The following is a 17,500-nucleotide window of genomic DNA, read 5'->3' on the forward strand; positions in this document are numbered from 1 at the left end:
CTGTTTTTTTTTTTCTTTGTTTGTTTTTTTCTTTTATAAATGTCATTTGTTTGTTTTGTTTATATGTTGATTGATATGCATAACCTCATTAATATTTTGGAATACATTGGGATAAGGATAGGCACTAATAAGCTATAAGCTTCTGCCTATGCCTTTTCGATCACCTTAATGTTTTATGTGTAATGTCTCTCTGAAAGATCTAAATATACTATTCATTCATATACAGGTATATGCACTTTTTTCTAGTATTTAAATACCACATTTGAATAATAATATCATAAGTCAGAAGTACCATCATACTATCATAGTATAGAAGTCAGACAGACTACAACCAGAAACTGTTCAGAATGTTAGAATGAAGCATGCTTATTTTGATTCCACTACACAATTTTATTTTGCTACCCCTTTTGGTGTTTTAATCATGTTATAGGCCTATACTTTAGCTCTTGAAAAATAGCAGATCTACAAGCTCATAGTGCGGCACTCTGATAGATATTCTATTTTTGAAAGATCGTGCAAATGTGGGGCAAATCTTTGAATATATATTCTTTCAGAGCGACCGTTTTTAACCCAAATCCTTGCGATCTGGGAGGTCCCTGAAACGACATATTTTCAGATGGCGGTCTCCGAGGCCAAATACAGATCATTCTGGGCTTCCTTGACGTGAAAATGGTTGAGCACCACTGACATAGAAAACTGTTTTTATTTTAATCGATCTCGGTCCTAGAGGGGTTAACCATCGGCACCGGGAAGGGTGCCGATGCGCTAACAAATGGCTTCATGGAAACGCACTTTATTGTGTCAGTGTGCTTGCCAAGTTCTGCCTGCATGCCTCAGTGCCCTATAGCCTCGGCCTATTCTTTCTGACCTGGTCTGTGACCCGGAGCATAGAGGAGCACATTTACATGAATCCATGTGACACCTATAGTTCCATTTGCAGCATCCTTGTGTACCACTGTGTACACAATGGTGACACCTATAGTTCCATTTGCAGCATCCTTGTGTACCACTGTGTACACAATGGTGACACCTATAGTTCCATTTGCAGCATCCTTGTGTACCACTGTGTACACAATGGTGACACCTATAGTTCCATTTGCAGCATCCTTGTGAACCACTGTGTACACAATGGTGTCTAGGTGGTCCTATTGACAGTACCATGCTTAGTTCTGAGATCACGCACGCATGCAACGCACGCACGCACGCAACGCAACTAACGTTTCGACCTTGCGGTCTTCATCAGAGTCATGACTCTGATGAAGACCGCAAGGTCGAAACGTTAGTCGTTTTGTATACTTAGCACCTAAATAAAAGGCTCTAAATGTCCGTGCTGCTCCAGTCTCTTCTCCTTATGCATGAATGTGTATTTGACTGTCCTATTGACAGTACCATGCTTAGTTCTGAGATCACGCACGCATGCAACGCACGCACGCACGCACGCAACGCAACTAACGTTTCGACCTTGCGGTCTTCATCAGAGTCATGACTCTGATGAAGACCGCAAGGTCGAAACGTTAGTCGTTTTGTATACTTAGCACCTAAATAAAAGGCTCTAAATGTCCGTGCTGCTCCAGTCTCTTCTCCTTATGCATGAATGTGTATTTGACTGTGTGCATATGTTGTGTATAATATGCATATGTATACATGTGCAATCTGACCCTGACAGGTGCAGTGTGAGCTTGATATTTTAAAAAAAGAATTACAGATAAAATCAATAATTCACAACAGTTATACTGATTGAATTATTGGCGGGTGTTTGTTGCCCCTTCAGGACGGGGAGGGTCTATTCTAAACCAAACCGACTCATTCTCACTCTTAAATGGCAAAAAGCTGCTTGGTCTCGTCCCCAGGTGCCACATTGCAACACCGCTGAGGTCCTCTATAGTGAGGTGGTTCAACCACGGTTGAGTTCAAAACATATTTCTCTCTCTTGGACTTCCCCCGTTTCTCTTGCTCTCGTGCGGCCACGGGACATGACACTGTGTGCTATGCTACGAGGGTTATACACCGTTATGTACCTGGCCTAGGGGGTGCCAAGATACACAACAAAAAACAGGGGAGTTGACCAATGAAATAGAATTTATTAACTAAACAAAAATAGTAAATGCAAGGAATAAATCATGATTGGACAGATGAAGTGTGGAGATCAGTATTCAGTGGTGTAGTGCGTGTATGCATGAGTGGGATGTATGTGTGTGCGTGTTGTATGTATTAACAACAGAAATGTTGAGAAGTGTGCATGGTGGAGTGCAGGAGGCAAATGAAAGGAAGAGATCTGGGGAAGGACTGGGGAAACAGGCATTTATAGGGCGTCGACACCCGGGCCCAGGTGCGAGCCACTTAGGCTGATCATCATGATTAGCTCTGCTCCCCAATCCTATTGGATACAAAGAACAGAGGTGGGCAAACAGTAAACTCAACATATACCTAAACCAGACAACCTAAGAGTAATATATATAACACACAATATAGGGAACCGTCACAACACCAAGCATGAGTTAGGCGATAACTGTACGGATTTTGATTTTTACGATGATTATTTTATCATGCTTTCTCATGGTGAGGTGAGATGTGTTGGGTCTCTCTCTAGATGTAGTGTCTTGGAAATCCTGGCTCAAATTGAACTGAAATCTTCTGATTCCTCTTCTGATTTGTCACATCCTGTGTCATACTGTGTTCCACAACGGTTCCATAACGGTTCTCAGTCCTCAGCTTTGTTGTCATTTTTGTGGAATAGAATATATAGCCAGACAAACTTCCAACAAGCATCCTGCAAACGTCATACAGGTATATTAGTGTACTTATATGTCTAAACTGTATAAAGGCAATTCAAAGTGCATTACACAAAATATTAAGACCATTCATTTATTTTATGGATTGATGTTTTCCATTGGCAGAACATGCATACAGTATGCATGCCATATTGTTGCTGCTTTTCTGGGGGTGTAAATTAATGTCCTACTTGATCATACAACACACAAAAGCATCAAAAGTAGCATTTATTTAAACTCGATTTGATACTTTTGCTGTTTCTGAAATTGAATCCCGAAAAGTAACGGTTTTGGACATATGAGGTTTCCGCCTGACAGAGATGATACATTTGTATATATGGTCATGTATATTTGTATATCTGTCAAAGGGATCAAATGCAAAATACCTGAAAGCTTATAAGTTACATCCATTGTGGTCCTTTGTGTGCTAATGTGTGTACAAACTAAGCGCCATGTGTCATCACACCTGCACCCACGGGTGACACTGTTCAGTCATTAGTCACACATGCACGCACATAAAGGGAAGGGAAACATCACAGAACAACAAAGGGGGAAACATAAGGATAGGACTGTATATTATCTTTTCCCTTTTTACCTCCTTTTATGATGATTTCCTGTTTTTTTGTTTATATAGAAGTATATATTTGTACGTCTCTAAATGTTCTGATGAATTGAAAATGGTGGACCCTATCGTCCACATGCGTGTTAACAGTTTTTGCATTGAGTTGTGCTTGAAATGTATTCTGCATAATGTTAATGTCTTTTAGTCAATCAATCAAAACCCATGCTAAGGGATGGGATTAAATACCCTCCCTGTAGCTACTGTAAAAATGCTTTATATATATATATATATATATATATATAAATATAAATAAGTGACCTTGCACCTGTTGTTTGATAGAGTCTGAGTTAAACGTCATGATTGAAAGTGAGTATGAAAAAAAGCATTAGCCTTTAACCTCCTACAGTATATGAAGTTTGCTACAAGCAGTATAGGCATTAAAACAATGACTCATTGCATTCCTCTCCTCAGCCTAGCTGGCTGGCAGCACGCCCAGAACTGTGTGTGTGTGTGTGTGTGTGTGTGTGTGTGTGTGTGTGTGTGTGTGTGTGTGTGTGTGTGTGTGTGTGTGTGTGTGTGTGTGTGTGTGTGTGTGTGTGTGTGTGTGTGTGTGTGTGTGTGTGTGTGTGTGTGTGTGTGTGTGTGTGTGTGTTGTGTGTGCGTGTGCATGCGTGCGTGCGTGCGCGCGTGCACGTGAACAAATAGAAATTATTGTTTTTTTTGTAACACATAGCCTAAGCAAACAGGATGTCTATATTGTACTACTACTACTGCCATGATGTCAGCCAGTTCAAACCGGTTGGCTCTGAGGAGGAGCTCAATACCTGACTCTACTGGGCACTTATATTAGTTAACCCACTTAGTTAACTGTCACGATTATCCGGATGGCCATCCGTGGCTATCTGTGGACAGGTGAAATTGATACAGGCTATATGATGCTTGTATGTGTGCGTGCGTGCGTGCGTGTGTGCGTGCGCAAAAATAAAAGCCAATTGACATGACAATTTACAATTTAGGCATTTAGCAGACGCTCTTAATCCAGAGCGACTTACATTAAGCAAGAACAAAAAGCATGGGAATACATCACAAAAAAGCATTTATCATGAAACATGCGTAAGCTAAGAAAGTAACAGTGGAATATCTATATTATGAGACTATACATATAAACTACTACTATGCACAGATACATATGTACTATGGCGTGCTATGACTATATACAATGCAATTATAGTGCTGTCTACATAACATGAGAGGAATAAGCTATAAAGAATGTATAATCTTGCCACAAGGAGTTTCCCCTGTGGTTGGACATAGCGCAGAAGGAACACATTATTCCAACAGGTTCCTTTGCCCTCCATCAGGCTGGCCAGGGGGAGGCAGTATAGAGCGTCGCAGTCCCGCCCCCTACCAGGGCCCCAGAAATTATTCCCTGTTCATTTTCCTCATAGACATTTCAAAAAGTATTTATTTAGACCTTTTGAGCAGACTCGAGTTGTGACAAATCATGACAACAAAGACAATTTTTCAGGCCGAACAAATCATTTGAAAGAAGAAAAAACATTTTTTTTGTTGTTTTTCTTCTTTGTAATTATTTGTTCGGTCCAAAATGTTGTATTTGTTGTCATGATTTGTCACAACTCGAGTTGTCTTTGTCCGCGGCGTAAACGTCTTTAAATAAATACTTTTTGAAAAGCCTATGGAGAAAATTAACGGGGAATTCACTTCTGGGCCTCACGTCGTCATGAAAGGGGGCGGGACTGCGACGCTCAATAGAGCACCCAAGTCCTGACGTCACTGTCAGTAGAGGGCGTCAGTCACAGGTTCGTGTACTTTTTATTTGCATTGTAATCTCCATAGGGTGATTTTAGATCGCCTCATATAAGAACTGTGTTTGAAAAATAAAACGATCACCCCGGCCTTTTCACTCATATAGATATGAAGCATCGACTGAAGGTGGAAATGTAAAAAGAAACGAGTCGAACAACCCAGAGACTACATTTCCGGGTAGGCGGGGTTGCTGCATCTGCCCGTCGCACAACAGAAACTGAATGTTAATTGCGTTTATTTTTATTTTTATTTTATTGATATTTAATGTTTCGTGGTTAGTACGAGTCGAGTCACCACCAGCTGAGCTTACGTCAACGAGGAATCTCAGGAACGTGTTGACAGCTGGGCGTGACGTATATTAGCAGCGACATTGCCTTCATATACAGTTTCAAGGCTTTTGCAGCCACATTAATTCCATTTTCTCCAGAAACTGGCTGTATCAAATATGAATGGACATCATTAACGATGCACAGCCACTCCCCTGACAGAAAGGCCGGGGTATTTTTCAAACACAGTTCTTATATGAAGCGACCTAAAATCGCCCTATGGATGGATGGATGGATGGATTACAATGCAAAAAAAAAAATACATGAACCTGTATATTGACGCCCTCTACTGAAAGTGACGTCAGACTTCGGTGCTCAGTGTTTCTCAACCTATGTACCGCGGCACTTTACTGTGCCTTTGAAATCTCCAGGTGTGCCTCGAGATTTTGACCGAAAGTAACACTAGCCCTCCCCCAAAAGCGATAGCTAGGCGTCCTATTGTTGCGTTGTTGTTGTTGTCACACGTCTAAATAGACGTCCGAAAACAACATGACGACGGAACAATAGACTCTTAACGACCATCGGCCATAGAAATGTTAATCGCCTGGCAACAGCAGCAACAACGGCGGCTACTAGTACTAACGCAACGCCTACAAAGAAAGCCCCTGCCAGACTGTACCGCGATGATTACATGAAGTTTGGCTTCACGTTTACTGGGGATAAAACGTACCCGATTCCGCTGTGTATAGTTTGTGGATTCAAGCTTGCAAACAGCGGCATGGTTCCGAGTAAACTGAAGCGCCACCTTGATACCATGCATGATGAACTCGCTACGAAGGACAAACACTTTTTCGTGAGCTTGAAAGAAAAAAAGGAGAAAGACACAACGAAGCAGGCAAGTCTCTTGATACGCAGTACTACTAAGACTTCTGAAAAAGGTCTGGAATTAAGCTACTAAATCGCAGAGATGTTGGCACAGTTAAAAATGCCACATACATTGGCAGAAACAGTAATAGCCAGAGCATTCAAACTCGCGGGGGGTGTGGGCTTGGTGCCACCAGATGCTGCAAAGGAATTAGCAAGAACTTGTCAAAAATATTTACTTTTCTTTTTATCAATTACTTTTTACGATTTTCTTTGTACAAAAGTGCTCAAGTTTAAGACCATTGTATTGTGGCAAAAGATTTTTGTTCTTGTTTTTACAACTCCTTTTTTTATTTAGAAGTATTACTTTGCATTGACAAATTGAACATGTGTGTGCTACATTTTGTATGAGTTTTCAAAAATAAATAAAACTGAGGCACTGTCTCTGTCCTTTTCTTTCTCTTTAAAGTTATTTGACGAGTGCTGTCATGTGTGTTTTTAAAAGTATATTGGGTTCATATATATATATATATATATATATATACACACATACACCGGTATATATACAGTATATACACACACCATATATCTAGGATGTTTCTGTGAGGGTACCTATGGGGGACACGGGGAGAACACGTCACTATTCTGGAGTGGTTCAATCCTATTGAGTCCTATATTGTCCAGGGTCCACCAGAGGTCTGTACATGTGGCCCTCCTCTCCCCCCCCCCCCCCCCCCCCTCTACACCAAATCAATTCACCGCAAATAGCCGATCTACAAGCTCCCAAGTGTTCATACAGTGACACGTTAGAACCTTAGATAGATCAACGTTCAGCTATATTGGTTCAAATGCTCGTCTATTGTGACATGAATGAATAGAATAGAGATGCTAGGATTCACGTGGTTGACAAAACAAACACACACGGACTCGTCTCATTGTCTGTGTGTAATTGACCATGACTTCATGCTTTGTTATATAAATAATGTGTGAACCAGTGGTTATTTAACCCCCACATTGAAATGTATTTGGCCGCGGACCCCCATCTGAAATGGTTTCGTGCCAGGGACCCCCAGAAAAGATGTGCGTGTAAAAGATAAACAAATAAAACAGCACACAGTGACACGACGTGAGCTCGTAGATCTGCTGTTTTTTAGCCAACATGCAAGTGTTAAAAATGATTGCGATGATACATTGACTACTTTTGCTCCCCAAGGACCACTGGGGGTCCCCATGACCCCACTCTGAGAACCAATGGTATATAAACGGCTTCAGAGAGGTCTACTGTGGCTAAAGAGAGACATGTCAAAACCCAGGTTATTGACACATGTACAGTTCACAACCAAATTCAGAAGAACCTGAGCTATGATTATTCACAGCCGGAAACAGTTCAGAGAACGTTTGTTTCTCAAGCTGTGGCTCATGACTGAAAACTAGGTCACAGCGTGCAGGGAAACAAGTGTGTATAGGGAACCAGGTCCATGAGAGGAAACGCCCATTATTCTTACATAATATTGTGCCACATGTGAGAGCGCTTTCCACGGGACTCTCTGGTCTTATCTGATGTTACTACACAAACAATGACCTCATGATAATACCGTTTCCTCCAGATTGGTTGTTTCTATTGCAGGATTTGTAAATATTGGCACAGCTAGGAAACTATTTGGATGAATGCCGTTCTGAATTGCAGCATAACCTGTTGACAAAAATAATAATATATATATTGTATAGCCTATCCCTCCCTGTCTTGAATTCCTGCCCACTCACTCTGTGCATGTGTGTGTGTGGATCCTTATGAATGACGAATTATATTTTACAATGAGTTTTGCAAGCAATATCCTTATCCGGTGTATAGACAGAATGACCAAAAACTATACCTATACACATTATGCAAGACTAAAACTAACAAAAAAAACATGACATCTCATTTAGGCTGTAGCCTTCCAACGTATCTTGGTTAGGAGAACACAATCTGGCCTGTCTATGACAACCACAAGTTAAGCACACACAGTTAAGCACTCACACACACACACACACACACACACACACACACACACACACACACACACACACACACACACAGCTTCAGTGGCGGTTCAGGCAGGAAGTCAAACGGGTCCCACTGCTCGCTTGTACAAGCCTCGCAGTGGCCAGACGCAAATCTGCCGGTGGCAAAAAAATAAGTGCCTGCCACGCTTGTACACCGTCCCTCCAATCACATACAGCCACGACCCTAACGGTACATCTAACACGGTCTGTTTCTTATAGGAGGGCTTTTGTCTGTTATCATGTCCATGTACTAATAACTGTGTACCTTCATCATCCACTTCAGGTAGTTCATTATCTCACAGTATGTGACATGCCGAGCCACACAATTACAGCAGATACAACGCAATATCGCTGCGATAAAGGCTTTCCATCTAGACAAGAGTGTCTGGTTGAAATAGCTGGTCAATGGTGCATTTATAGAACATTTAACCTGTAGCGGACCCAGCTGGCCATGAAAGTTTAAGACTGCACTGATGATTTTGAAGTTTCTTTATTAAATCAACGTAGAACTGACAAGAGACAAGGCATGAAAATGAATCATAAATCAGATACAATAAACATCCATTATCCAACATCTCATTATCAGTATAACAAACAAGTTCCAATAAACCATATAATTACATATATATACCATACAATATACTATAGCTTAAAACTACCATATCAAAATGCCATAATATGAAAACCACCACAATAAACCTCAGACAATAAACCACAAGAATAAGACCCAGTCAGACCAAATAAACATTAAAAAGAGATTCACCTTGTCCCCTTTCCAGCTGGGTGCTAAAGTGGCATGTGCTTCATTGCATGGCGTCCATTTGTTTCATAAAGTTTGGCCGTGAATCCTTTCCTTAGGCCTTCCTTTCCATAAGCCTTGACCAAACATTCCTTAAACACAATTTGTGTACTGGTCCCATAGTGATGCCGTTTTCGCTCCTCTACCACTGAGGCCCTTTTATTGTCTACTCCTGCTATCTGCAGCACCATGCTGGGCGTCGGCAGCACAACAGGTGAACTTGATCAACCTACTCAGTGCCCATTGATGTGCTTCTGAAGTTTGAAAAGGAAACTAGTCAAATAAAGGTCCGTAAGACCAAACATGGCAGGAACCCCTTCACAATAAAAGTTTCACCATCCCGGGGTCCGTTACATAACCCATTTATATACCTGGGTCAGATTCTGAAACACTTAAATTCTTTAATAATTTTATTTTTACAAATAATTCATGTTGCTATTAACCTCTAAAATGACACACAAGCTTTCCTGGATTGAAAGCTACAGTATGACAACAATGTATCGCAGCTATAGGCTTTCCAGGTCTACGTCAAAGCACTTTACAATGTGAAGTATATTCAGGCATTCTTCCATTCACACACAGAGGGCAGAGGAAACCATGCATGCCATGCAGCAGGAGCAGTTAGGAGGTCAGTGTTTGCACGCACGTACACACACACACACTGAAACACACCCACGCACGCACACACGGCGAACGCACACGCACGCGGCAAACTCACACACACACACACACACACACACACACACACACACACACACACACACACACACACACACACTATGGCGCTCCGTTAGTGCCAGGCTTAACACAAGACGCGTCGCTTGACCGCGTTAGATTTGCGCTGCGCTGCACTGCTCCGTGTGAACGTGTTAATTATCTCCCCATTCATTTTCAATGGGAACGCGCAACGCGCAACGCGCAACGCGGGCATGCGTAACGCATCAATCAACGCACGCATCAAGCAACGCGTGCCTTTATGCGTTTATGCGTTTTTCTCAAATATCGCGTCAATATTTTTTCAGTCAGTCGCACGCGATGCGGTCATGGGTGTGCAGAGCTGCAGTGCTTAGTATGCGTGCACGCGTGGCGCGTGACGATTGGTGTTTGTTTTTTTTGTCATGCGTCATGCGATGCGGTCATGGGTGTGCAGAGCTGCAGTGCTTAGTATGTGTAGCGTCACGCGCCACACGTGGCGCGTGACGATTGGTGTTTCACAGCACACATGCATGTGTGACCGTGTGCCCGTTATGTTGCTCAGCACGTACGTGTGCGTGAGCGTGTGTGTTCGCACGCTTCACAGCACACACGCATGTGTGACCGTGTGCCCGTTATGTTGCTCAGCACGTACGTGTGCGTGAGCGTGTGTGTTCGCACGTGCGCGCGCGCGTGCGTGCGTAATAAATAAATAATAATAATAATAATAATAATGCCATATATACATATAATATAGATATCTGTATATTTTTTCTAATATTCCGAAGCATGGAATGCAGATTTAATAGTTTGTTAAATGAATTGAATTAATAGTTTTTAAATTAAATTAATTTCAGTCCCATTCAGTACCATTCACTCCCATTCAGTGTCAAATGTCTTTGTGCTCTGATATTATTTTAAAGACTCTGTGGCTGACCCTAAACCATGGTCTATTAAAAATAATAGGAATAAAACATTTTGCCTAAGTCACTTATTGCAGAAGTCATTTGGCCTAAATAACGTTTATAATTGCCTAAGTTAAAATGACATGTTCAGATATTGGCCTAAGTCATTTGGTTCAGATATTGGCCTAAGTCATTTGATCCTTACATGTTACATGATTGACATACACCTTTATCTGTATGTCAATAGTCATATTTTTTCATATTTTTTGGAATTGAAATAATTAAGAAATATAATATATTCTACATTTGGCACAGTTTTTTTTCCGCTGTTCCAACACCGCAATGCCGTGCGAGCGTGCACAGACAGACAGACAGACAGACAGACAGACAGACAGACAGACAGACAGACAATGTAATTCATTTTACAATATGGACTGAGGTGGAATCAAACCGCAAACTTTTATTCGCCGTTGCCAACAGTGGTGTCGGCAATGAAATTAAAACGAAGGTGTGGACTCGCATCACCAGCCAGGTGAACAGAGTCTCCCAAGTCGAGAGAACAAGAGCAGAGGTTTGTTTGACATGCTTCAATATACGGTACTTGAATATAGATTTGAATAATAAATATATATGTGATAACCTAGCTTTGGAAAAGCGCTAATTTATACCGTTCATTAGGTCAAGAAGAAGTGGTCGGATATCAAAATGTGTACGGAAAAAAAGCGTCCCAGCTCCGCCAGGCTCAGCTGCTGACTGGTGGTGGCCAGGTATGTTTTAAACTAAACTAGGTAGCCTGCATGCCTATATCATATACCAGTAACCAAAACCTATTATTGGACCATATAATTAGTACAATATTCACACATTCAAATACGGGTTGAAATATTTATTTATTATAGGCCAATCCAATGTCATTTCAGAGAAGCCAGCTCACAGCAGCGGTGCGGGATCCTGCATGCAGCGCCCCTCTGCTCCTGCAGGACGGTCCCCCACGCCAGGCTCAGGAACGAGCCCGGTGCTCAACGACGTGGTCCTGGCCAGGCAGCGTGACATTGTCCAGGCCCTGAGGGACATAAATACAACATCCATAGTCAATCTCACGGCGAGTGTGGATAGAGTCGGCAGGCAACTGCAGAATAAATACAACATTTTTTGGGAGTAAACATTGTGCAAAGAGTATTTATTAAACGAGGGTCTTTTTTTGCTATATGCCTTGATTTTACATCGAGCTTTATAGGTGCATGCCCATATTTCAATTCGTTGCCTTTGCTGTTATATGCCAATGTTTTTAAACCATCTTTGAATGAAGTGAGAAAAAAGTGAAGTGCATTTTAACATGTGTAACGTATCTGGGCCAATTCCAAACTGTAGGCTATACTTTACTTACTTTTTTAGAACCGCCTTATGAGGTCCTCTCTCCTCTGTCTATAACCCTCGGGTAGGGGTTTTCCGGTGTGTGGTCAATGGGCATCGGCTCATCTGGTGGGAGCTGAAGGTCTGAAGGTCCAGGGGCACGCCATTGACCGGCAATATTGTGCAACACCGCACAGGACAATATGATGTTGCATGCCTTCACTGGCTTGTACAATATAGCGTGCCCCCATTGCTGCTCAAGCAAATCCACCTGCCTTTGATACAAATTAATGCATGAAACGTAAATATACAAATAATAAATGATGTCAGAAAATAAAGAGCTAGGCTACTACACATGTGACCAAAAGCATCTCACCCTTTAACAGGCCAATGCAGCGCTCTACTGTACCACGGGTTTTAATATGCGCAGCTTGGAACTGCATGCGCTCCTGGGCAGTCGCTGGATCCTGCAATGGCGTTACTAAATAGTCAGCCATTGCTATAGCCTTTGTCACCTACAACACAAGTCCCACCGAAAATTTGGTAAATATAATACATTACAATACATTCGATTTAACACAGCCTATATACTCACCCACAAGGTCGCTCCTGCCGCCCAATGCACCTAACCTGACGCTGCCAAATGAGGGCGGTATTGGTCTGGCAGCGTCAGGTTACAATGCACCAGCCTCGAGTTGGATTCCTATATTCCGTTGCGGAATATATAGAAGTCATGAGACTCTCATGACTCCTTTCATGCCTCTCATGACTTCTATATATTCCACAACGGAAATATAGGACTAGTTATATATTAAGGACTAACTAGTCCTTAATATCTACGGAAAACCCACCAATAAGCCCTTATCCGTTTTTCTCAAGCAATGACAATTTCACTGGAGCGCAGCGCTATATGCACGCAGACAGCACATGATACAGGCCTACATCCCGTCCCAAACACTGAGGACAGTGAGGAGGTAAAGTAAACTTGTTTATAATGTGGCAAGAAAAATATATTCCAATTACTTTTCGGTGCGCACTCACCATGAATCCAAGCAGAGGTCCTCACAAGTATAGGTAAAACACCGCCGCCACAGTCCCAATGGCCCGTCGCGCAAAAAGTTGATATTTAACATTGGCTATAATCTGCCAAATCTCAACCGATTGGTATAATTCCAAATGGTATACACTCAATGCAATTTATATTTTCCATTTTTCATGGGCGTATAAGTCATAGAGCCAGAGAAAGGAGAGATATGGTATAGGAAGCACTAAGCCCTGTTAGCCATGCAGCCTATTATGTTTCATGAGCTGTGGTGGCTTCACTGATATTATATCAGTGAAGCCTGACGTTATAAGAAGATAACGCCCCTGCATGACACCCCCCTGGCCACCGTATAGCGCATTGACAGGTCTGTCTGTCTGTCTGTCGTAGCATGCAGATAGACAGATAGGGGGGGGGGGGGGGCAGTTTGACAACAGCGGCTGACACATGTTCATTGATGATGATTAATAGGCCTACTGTATATGCTACTGTGCTGCTGGATCGTCGATAAATGGACTATAGGCCTACTGGACTTTGATGTTATACTGCACGGATATAAGCGAACCAGTTTATCAATGTTGGATAGTTGGATACCTGCATGCGCTCTTTGCATGTGCACGGCAGATGGAGAGAGAGAGAGAGAGAGAGAGAGAGAGAGAGAGAGAGAGAGAGAGAGAGAGAGAGAGAGAGAGAGAGAGAGAGAGAGAGAGAAAGAGAGAGAGAGAGAGAAATGAGCTCCGTTCATTGGCTTTATAGGCAAGTGCAGAAGGTTTATAACGACAGGTGCCCACCTTAGAGTAGCCTATATATATTAACTTATTATTATTGGCTTATTATTTTGCCAGCGGGTGCTTTGGCTCTTGCGCGGAGTTGACGCCGTTGTCTATAGGCCTACGTTCCAGGATGATTTTAAATAAATATGTCTCTGTCTCTGCGTCTCTAGAGCTATACAATATATAGCACACATCATGTGTGACACATGTGTGCACATGCACGCACACACACACACACACACACACACACACACACGAGATTCTGACAGAATGCAGCGGCGCATTCTTAAAATAAACAGATATACAAGCTTATAGTGTACCATAGCGTTATACCAGCATACTTACCGTTCAATAATAATTAGCATGTATTATTATTAACGAAAAACAAGCAGTTTTTTCAAACAGTTGTTTGAAACAAAATGGTTGCTGCTTCTGATTAGTTACTAACTTTACTAGACCAATTTAAAATAGTATTAGATGTTTTTCGTTAATAATAACTTATGCTAATTATTACTGAATAATAGGCCATCAGTGGCCACCGGTCGACTCCATTTTGCGCATTACGGCGCCTAGATTGAAATGACCACATTAATCAACAATAGACCATACTGTTCATTGAAAATAGCTGCAAAATCACTATAGTTGTGATGTAAGTATAGTTACCAAGTAGGCCTACCATTAACCCCGCGATGCTGAGCGTGTGTTCCAGCTAAACCTAAGGGTAGGTCTATAGATTTTTAGGGTTAATTATTAGGACCCGATTTTTAATTTCATTCAGAGGGAGAGTCAAGGTATATATTTTATATATAGTGAAACATACATTTCATCGATATCCTTCATCGTCTTCATTTCTTTCATAGTTAAAGCAATTGCTAAGTGGTCTATTGTCTAAAAAAAAACACACACAAGCATGAACAGTAGACATCTATTCATCATTATTTATTTCAAATCAAAATACAAACCACTGTCACCAACTCGTCTCGAAGTTCGCGCACACACACACACACACACACACACACACACACACACACACACACACACACACACACACACACACACACACACACACACACACACACACACATGTTATTACAATAAAAATAGCAATTCTGTTATTTGTGTAATGTGTAGGCTATATAGCCTACAAGTATGTATTTATTATATGAAGAGGGCTGCGCTATGGCGATTCACTTGTGTGAGTGGAGGCGGGGGGCTTGGAATGGATTACTGACTGTGCAGGCAGAGAGAAGTGAACGGGTCACGGTACCGCTGGCTGGCCTCTGTTTTGCGGCGCAACAAATGAGCTTCTGCTTCAGTTCATAATGCTAAATGTTTTATAAATCAATCGGATTATCAAACGATAGACTGCAACATGACAAAAACAGTTGCACTGAGCCATCTCGTTAAACCCAGCATGGCTGCGATGAATAACCTAATCATTAGACCTAATCAACGTCATATAGTCACCAACCGATCCATATAATTCTGTAGTGTATGATCTGACCACGCAATGTTACAGTCCACTGCAGGCTATTTGATTTACAAAATGATTAGTATTATAACCGCCGTCCCTCAGTGCGGCAGCGGCGCTCCTCGTTATATGTGTCAGATTTAAAATAACAGAGCTGTCTCTAAGCTCTAAGCTCGAGACACGCCATGAGCGGGTGCATGGATATATATGTAGGCTATGTTTGTTCTTTTGGACACCGAACGGGGACGATACTTGGGGTCTTGGACATAGCTTCACTTCAGAGGAAACGGGGAGCTACTCACCAGTCACCACCACTGGAAATGGAATCCATTAGAATGATATGGAAATGGTAGGCTACATTAACAGTCTAAAGTGAGCTACAAAAAACCTATATTTCGGCGATAAGTCCATTGAACTCCGTTCTCACTCTCACACAGACACACACTGAAAGAAAAAAAAATAGATACATAGGTATAGAGAGAGAGGGGGGAGAAGTGAGACGGGTTGCTGTTCGGTGTGGAGTGAGTGATTGATTGATTGATTGATTGATTGATTGATTGATTGATTGATTGATTGATTGATTGATTGATTGATTGATTGATTGATTGCGCGGTTATTATTATTATTTATTATTATTAATTTAAATAATAATAATATTTTTTATTAATATTTATTATTATTATTTATTATTATTTATTATTATTTTTATTATTATATTATTTTTATTATTATTATATATGTATATATATATATTTATTTATTCATTTTTTAAATATTTTTTATTATAATAATAATTAATAATTCATATTAATATTTTTTAAATATTTTTTAATATTTTTTAAATATTGTTTAGGCTACACGACGCGACAACACGACGCGATGCAGTACAGTACACAGAACGCGAACGCGAACGCGTTCTGCAACGCGGTGCAGAGCTGCAAGCCACAAAGCATGCGTCAAAGCATGCGTCAAAGCAGCGGTGCCATACTGCGCGAAACGGACGTATGCACGCACGCACGCGTGATTAAAAAAACTCAACGCGGCCATGCGCAGTGCAAATGCTGTATGGTTTTTGTGGCACTTGCGCAGAACGCACGCACGCACGCATTAAAAAAATCTAACGCGGTCACGTGTCACGTCTTGCGTTTAGGCTGGCACTAACGGAGCGCCATACACACACACACACACACACACACACACACACACATACACACATACACACACACACACACACACACACACACACACACACACACACACACACACACACACACACGTTTCCTTGCGCAAGTCCTTTGAAAGCATATTCCTCAGGTAACCTCACTCAGTGAGTCTTTACTCCCAGCCACAGGAAACTGGTACCAACCACTTTCTACCACATCTTCTTTACGCCCTCCCTCCTTTCCTACTTTCTACTTGAGGTAAAGATCCGGTCTATCCCTATACCTCAACCTCAACAACTTGCTGTCATTAACTGGAGTGGCATTTTGACATACTTTGCTGCCGTCGAAATCCTCTCGTAAGTCCGTGACAAAGTGGGACACGCACCATTTAAAGAGACAAAGAAAGTACGTGAGTGGAGATGTTATTGAGTGAGTGTGAGTGTTATTGTAAGGAATGTAATAGTAATAATAATAATTATTATTATTATAATAATAATAATAGAGTACATATGAGGACCAGCGTTCAACTGCTGCCGTCCTGAAAGTTGAACATTCATAACATGCCACAGACAATGATTTACTGTCACTATAGAGCGGCGCAGTCCCTCCCCCTTTCAGAACAACGAACGGCCCAGGAAATGAAATGCAATGCATTCTGACCATAGGATTTTCTTTAAGTTGAACCACGTGGCATAAAATCTTGGGTTTTTGGGTTCTGTGTTTGTTTCCGTACACTAGTCGTGGGTTTGACGTATTGGGTTATCAGAACCTAATTTAGGCCCTGCTCAGGAGATGGCACTATCCCTGAGTCCAAAACCCTGGTACTGCTTGAACCAATAGGGGTTTACTTAATGTCCAATTAAAAGAAGGAATGCCAGCACTCATTGAATGTCCCTTTTCACATGTTTATTTACCTTACTTCTGATGAGCCATTGTAGGGGTCAAACATACAGGTCTGTAGGCTG

Source organism: Protomyctophum parallelum (assembly GCF_964188405.1).
Source record: "Protomyctophum parallelum genome assembly, chromosome: 6".
NCBI lineage: Eukaryota > Metazoa > Chordata > Actinopteri > Myctophiformes > Myctophidae > Protomyctophum > Protomyctophum parallelum.